The sequence below is a fragment of the Poecilia latipinna genome, unplaced genomic scaffold, assembly GCF_001443285.1.
Source record: "Poecilia latipinna isolate Pla-1442-1.1 unplaced genomic scaffold, P_latipinna-1.0 Scaffold1391, whole genome shotgun sequence".
Classification (NCBI taxonomy): domain Eukaryota; kingdom Metazoa; phylum Chordata; class Actinopteri; order Cyprinodontiformes; family Poeciliidae; genus Poecilia; species Poecilia latipinna.
The window spans coordinates 140,318-147,623 of NW_015114007.1; positions in this window are offsets into that span (position 1 = coordinate 140,318).

Below are 7,306 nucleotides of genomic sequence, written 5' to 3' on the forward strand. Positions count from 1 at the left end.
CTGTGTTAATTTTTCTAATTAAGGCAACTGCAGACGTTCAGAACAACATAATCGTCTTAATTTGTGCCTCATTCCCAAGAAGATGAAAGGCAGCGATTCTTCTTCTGCCTTAAAAACATTTTAATTTTGAAACAGGTCATCATCATAAAACTTTCACAAGCCTGGAAGAAGTTTACATTCTTCATGTGTGTTTAGTTTCAGACTACAGTGCAGCAGAAAGAAACAGTAGCTCTAATTAATGTGTGTGTTCTGCCCGAGTCTGTTGTTATTGATCATTTTTTGTTAAACAGCTCATATTTCCAATGTTTTGTTCTAGTTTCTATATAGAAACTAAAAAAGTGCATTTGGGGAGATAAAATGTCTCCCCAGAAACATAGAACACCTTCATTGGATAACTATTTAAGTTATTTGTCTTTAACACACCAGATTGTGTATAGGTATTTTGAGAATTATACAATTCATTTCTTTGCTGTGGAACAAATAAAGACTTGGAAAAATGTCTTTGCTGTTTTTGGTTTATTGTGATAAAAGTTCACCATTGCTGCTACATTTAGTTTGCTTTCCTAAACTTTTTATTTAACATTTTTATAAATGACACCTTATGTAATACCCTGAGGAAAGAGTAGAGAGGCACATATTTTAAAATCCTTGAAGTCTATGGTGAAATTTTCAGTTTGTGATAATTTAGGGTCCTGCTTTGTGTAAATCACAAACATTATGTGATTTTACACCAAGATAGTGGAGTTCCAGCAAAACTATTGTGAGAAACTTGTGGAAGGAACCTCAGAACCACATGTCATGCAGTCCAAATACTAAAAAGACAGAAGTTTGGTCTGATTTAATTTTAGACAGTGAGAAAAAACAGGTACATGGGTGTTTTTATTCCGCGTATGTGAACTTCACGTTTCAGTAGCTAATCAAACCATTCAGTCTGTGTTTGGCTTTAGCAGCCATCTTGTTTGACTCGGCACTTCTCTCTTCGCAGTGGAGGGATTTGTTTACATCGCAGGTCATTTCTGGTAAGCTTCATACCATTACATACATCATGGTCAAATGTTAGTCGGTAAAGTTAAAATTGAAAACTTAAACAGAATTCAGCAAGAGTTTAGATCATAGTCATTAGATACATAGAGGCAGTGGCGGTTTCTGATATGAGCGGCATTTGAGATGGGTAGCTTGAGCAAAACCCAAGCAATTTCTGAATCTGCTTTTGATTAGTTTATCTTCTTTTTGTATGGATCTTGTATTTTCTATGGAAACATTAAACTAAAGAAATTAAACCGAAGGCTCTGTCTTCAATAACCATATTTTATTTTAAGCGTGCTTAATTTAGCATGCTTAGCACACCAATTTAGCTTGTTTTTTCCCAGGTCATTTCCTTAAACAGAACAAACATCCCACTGCTTTGTTGTTTTTATGAATCCTTATCTCCACAGCCACCGATCTCAGCTCAACACATATAAGAGTTGTAAAACTCAACAGCCCTTCCAAAGGTCTCTGCATGGCCCTGGATACAGCTATCCAAAGTTACTCACAAAAATGCTTACACTGATTACAAATCCAGTATTTCACACCACAGGTATTTTGAGACTATTTTCACTCCATAGTGATCTATATTTGTAAATCTGACAATGATCAAGTCAGTGCCTCACCAGCTATAAACCTCACCGCACATCACTGTCATAATCATGTCAAGGTTGTAACTTGCAGTTTAATTGACAGCTAACAAAATTGTAAAATAAATAAGGTCTTGTGTGGAGTTTTTCTTACACTGTTTTTGTTGGTGTTTTTTTCATCACCAATAGAATGTCTTTTTCCAACTTCTGTCACTTAAGCCTTTCAGTTAAAAGTCAGTCACCAAATGCGGGTTTATAATTTTTTTATTGCTGACATAATAAAATGGAAACTGGCTGATAGCTGGGCACGAAATATTAGACTTCTGGGCTTTCTGGAAAATACTGTTCGTATGTAAAATGTGACAGATTGCTGGATAAAATAACTTTCTAGTTGTTAATTTTAGGTGGCTAAATCATACTATCGCACATAGTACTATATTTGAGATTTTGAAAACATTGCTCTGTATTTGCCAAAGTTATGAGGGGGAACCAAATATTTCACTTGTCTGAAATAATCTGTTCCCCTTCATACCATGGGAAAAAAATATTTACCTGCAAGTCCTTAACTGTATTTATTCCTCTCTTTATGACCAACAAATCCTGTAAATATGGTAACATTTGCTCAATATTTGCCAAAGGTACTTGGGGGAAACCAAACATTTTAGCTGCCTGAAATAATCTGTCCCCCCTCTACAATATGGGAGCTAATTATTTTTTCATAAACTCTTTAACTGTGTTTATTCCTCTCTTCATCAACAACAAATCTTGTTTATTTGGTAACATTTGCTCAATATTTGCAAAAGTTAAAGGGGGTGGGGGGTGAACCAAATATTTTTGGTGCCTGAAATAATCTGTTCCCCCTCCATAACATGGGAATAATCTGTTCCCCCCCTCCGTAACATTTATTTGTAAATTACAAATTAATTTACTAGCAACTCTTTAACAGTGCTTATTCCTCTCTTCATCAACAACATATCCTGTGATTTTGGTAAATCACCTGGAATAATCTGTTCCCCCTCCATAACATGGGAGCTAATAATTTACCAGCAGGTTTTTAAAAGGATCCACGACTAGTTGAACATGTGTAATTTTAAATAATGCCACACTGTGTCACTATCAGCAGTGATAAAAAATAAGTAAAATTAACAATTGAGGCGAATCTGGATAACTTAACACATTAAATAATGGAGAGCGCAGTGCGAGAGCCGGAGTGGAACAAAATGTAATCTGTACTGTTAAGGAAGAATATTCTAAAATAGGTTAACTTTGGAAAAAGTCTGGCTCTCTCTTCCTCTGGATCCCAGGTCCTCTCGGCGGGCCACGTGTAGCCACAAGGAAAACAACAATGCGTGTTGACGTCACAGAATTACAGAGTTTAATCCAATATAAGACAATGCATAAACTTACACCAGAAACTGCAGAACAACGGAGACATACATTCATTTACCTGACAGTCTTGGAAAAGAAGGAAAGGAAGAAAAGCAAAGACGTGCAAAGACATCTTTGGAGAATTGCAAGAGCAAATCTGATTTGTTACTTTTGTGTAGAAAGTTTTATAGTAAAAGGCGTATTCTTTTCTTTAATTTATTCAAATAAGGCGTATCTTTGCTCATCCAACCAGGAGCTATCTCTGACCCTCTATCTGAACCCAGGAACCCCTGCCGTGTTTACGGCTTTTCACAGATGAGTGTGAAAAGCTACAACTTCCACTGTATTGCTTCCCACAGACAAAAGGCAGTTCAAACGATCCTAGCAAACCATCTCCTGTAACTACAAGTAAAATAAAGGTCAATAGGCCAGAATACATTACTAATTTCAAACCACAATTAGGCCATTTGAATCAAGACATTTTAAGTTTTAAAACTAGCTTATTTTAAATTTATTTTCTCAACAGTTCCCTAGACATTTCTCCAGATCACTCATTTGTACCAGCAAAATGAAGGAGGCTCTACCAGTTTATCTTACTTTAACAAGCTAAAAATAAATGCAGTGCTTCTATGCTGAGACAGGTAGAGGTGGAGGCTCTTTGAGATGCTAACAGAAGCTATAGTGCCTGTATACTGACCCATGGAGATCCAGTGTCGGTGGTAACAAAGTCCAGTGTGGCTGTTACTACCACACCAGATTCTACACGGCACATCTGATGCCAAACCAGACACAGCACTACAGACTGGGAGAAACGTCCAAGTCAAACAGCGCTAATGGAGCTACTGGGAATGCTAATTGAGCTAGACCACTGGTACTGAATGAGAAAATACCAACACCAAACGAAGTTTGGACCCTCAACAGTTTTTGCCAAACCCGACACAGAGCTATATTAGTACTTACCGGATCACACAGTTCGACCAGAGGTACGTGTCATTCATTGTTTCATTTACGAACCTAAAAGCAGTAACAGCAGCAGCAAAACACCAGCTCCTATGGCCAACTGTCCTTTTTCTCTGTTTGGTCCTCCTCCTCATCATCACCTCTTCTGATTTCTACATTCCAATCGATTTCAATGCGCTCTGTCTCAAAAGGCTAAATAATGTTACTCATCACTGTTTTGACTGGAAGAGTCAGGTACTTGGACTATTAAACGTCATTTACCCAGAATGCATTGTAGCGTGAACAACATTGCGACATTCCTGCTAAAATATTTTATTAAAATTTCTAAAAACTAAGTAACCTTCAGTATTATTACTGTACTGTTTTTACATCTAAGATAAATATTTCCCAAATAAGGTCTATATTTATAACCAATTGTGGTTCCCTTTAACTGTCCTTTGAAAACATTTACTCTTTATTTCTCAAAGGGCAAATAAAGAGCTCTTTATTAAGGGGCCGCGGGATTTCCCCAGATAGCAAAATATGAGTAAAACATTGAAACAATATCAGGCAGAAACATTGAATCTATGTTGAAACTTTACATTGAAATGGAATTGAAAGTGGTTGGTGACTTACATGTTAAATCAACGTTAGGGTTTCAACCAAAACTGACACTATATCAATGTTGATTCAACCATCATTTGAACGTGGATCTGCATGCATATTCGTGTTGATTTGACATTGAATCAATGTTGATCCAACCATCATCTGAATGTGGCTCTACAAACACATTTGGGAGGCCAAGGAATCAATGTTGAGTCATGTACATTTTTTGGTCTGATAGGTCTACATCACAACAAACCATTAAAAGTTTCTTCACAGTGTTAAAGACAATTTTGTGGGTAGATGATGACTCTGTCATTCAAAATTATCTTACATTAACATATTTCCAAAAATGTGTGTACACAAGCTTAAAAATAACATGGCATTAATATCACGTTTTATTTAAGAAAACATGGATAGATCTGTAAATATGTTTGACTCCTTTTTGACTGTCAGAACAACAGTCTATTGTCCATGAGATTAAGCTTTGTACTGTATGAACCAGGGAAATGGTTGGGATAACCCAAATTTCACTCTTTGGCATCACTTTGGTTTCTTGCGATGTTTTCCTCCTGTTCTGAAACATAATGAAGCCACTTCTTGACAGTGTCTCTGCAGTCCTCAACGTCAGCTTTGGGTCAAACTACCAAGCAGCAGCTGAAAAATACAAAAATAAGAGTGAGGAAGGCACCGGTTAGAAAGATGATAGATATTGAAGATATTGAAATATTAAATAGTGTACTGGCTATAACTCTGAGAACAAGCACAAACCATATGTTTCCCCTAGTACATTCACAGTTAAATTCATAAGGAGACTAATGAATATTCATGAATATTTATCTTAATGTTAGTTGATATACAATTACATTTACCTATCAAGCTGCAGCACAGTGTAGCATTTATGATACTGCGCTCATGTTAAAATGAAGAAATCAATATTTATAGTAAAGGGCTGTTTATCAGAAAACCTAAAGATAAAAGTCAGGGAGGATCCAGGTTGATTTAACACAGACAGAAAAATAGTGCAAAAGTTGATTTGTATTATAGTTGGACAAATTATTTGTAATATATACAGGATAAACTTCCAGCAATTAACTGGTTCAATCTTCCATTAACCACAAACATTTCCAAATAAGTTGATGAAAAATGTCCATATGCTGATAAAGATCCTGTACAAGTAGTTATTGTCCAGTTCAGTATAAAGAGTAACCAATCCAAAAATCAGAAGACTGTATCAGTCTTCAGCAGGTTTAGTTCAGTGTTTCAGCCCACCTGCCTTACACGTTTTGTTTCCCTTCTGCTACACACCTGGTTTGAATCTGGGGGTGATTAACAGCCTTCTGCAGTAATTGATGGCCATAAAAAGGATGTATCCTTTTTATGGCAGCACTTAAAAATAACTCAGTTAATGTTCATACTCATTTCGTTAGTTCAACAGGCTAGTTATTAATACAGTTTAATATAATAAGGATAATAATCCATTGAGATTTGTAATTTTATCCTGTCATTGGTGAAAAAGATTTATGTTTATATTGACAGTGTTTATACATTTAGACATGAATAAACACCATAGAGAGTATTTATATGAGAATAAAAGTTAGTTCAAACAAGTTGTTCCAGTCAGAAACTTTATGGTATGTTATTGAAATGTGTGACAAATCTGGGTATATTGGGTAATTTCCTTGTCTTTGGTGAAGATTTTATGGGGCCCATCAATATTTATATGGACTATTCGCCCTTTAGTACTAATGGACTGTAGACAGTTCTGTAAGACACAAATGCAGTATGGAAGATAAGAAGCAAGATGACAACAGTTAATGAAAATGACACAAACAAACTTTGCAATATTGTAATATTTGTTAAAATACTTGCCTGTTAAAATATCTTTAATCCTAGTTCTTGTGGATATTGTTCTGTATTGCTAAAAATCTTAAAATGTTTTTAGGCAACTTTTTTGTGGCAGAGGGTGTTGCACCTTATAGAAGTATTTTATTTAAATTATTACTATTTTTTAAAGTTATGAATAAAACACTCATTTATCCATTTATTTTGTTTTATTAATTTTATTGTTTAAAACATCATCCCTAGTTATTTTTGTTCAGGCACATAAGTTTTACAGAATTAGAGCTGTGTTCTACGTGACTGTTTTTGTACCGGATATAGTGCCAGTTGTAAAGTTGTAACTAGAAGAAGAAACTATGTAACGTTTTTTCTGTGCGCCAATGCTGGGTGTTCCAGAGAGAACAATTCCAAGAAAACTACACACAGAGTGGGTCAAATCTACACAGCAAATTCGGAAGTGTCAGATTTCCAGTGCAAGTGTTGTATGTTAAAAATACAATGTACAACAACATGAGCGTTAGTTTCTCTAACACTCACTAAAGTGTTCCAAAAAGTTAAACAAAAAGCAATCCAGTCCAGTGTTGATTTCTAAATTAACTCCAACAGTCTAACTCAACACTCAGTCTGGTGTTGATTTAGAAATCAACATCAGACAGTTCCTCCCACAATCGCAACATATTTGTGACATCACATCAGGGAAGGAGCAACAGATAGGATAGGGTAGGGGTTGCATCAGGCCCCTGGCCTGGACCTACAGGGGGCCCACATGGGAGACAGAACATGCCTTCAGGGATCCAAATTTTCTTTACATCTGATAACTGTAAAGGAAAACACTTTTCTGTTGCCCCAGTAGCTTATATAGTAGGGTGCCCCATTGTTGACCCATGGTTGCTAAAAACCTTACCAAGACTGACTGATTTTAGTGACATAGTGAGTGT